Below are 215 nucleotides of genomic sequence, written 5' to 3'. Positions count from 1 at the left end.
AGCGTTTACCTTGTTGTAGTTGCTGATCCTATTTTGCGCTGCATTTGTTTGAAAGCTAGAAGCTACTGAACAATGAGCTAATGTTACACGTATGCAGTAAATTACAAGCTAATGTAAACTGTTAGCTACTGTAAGCTTAAGGTAATTACGATTAATTAATGCAATTCTCCTTACCAGTTAGTGTTATGACAACTACAAACATGAACTCTCACAAG

This window comes from Etheostoma spectabile, chromosome 10 (genome assembly GCF_008692095.1).
Source record: "Etheostoma spectabile isolate EspeVRDwgs_2016 chromosome 10, UIUC_Espe_1.0, whole genome shotgun sequence".
Lineage (NCBI taxonomy): Eukaryota > Metazoa > Chordata > Actinopteri > Perciformes > Percidae > Etheostoma > Etheostoma spectabile.
Note: the sequence above shows the minus strand (reverse complement) of the source record.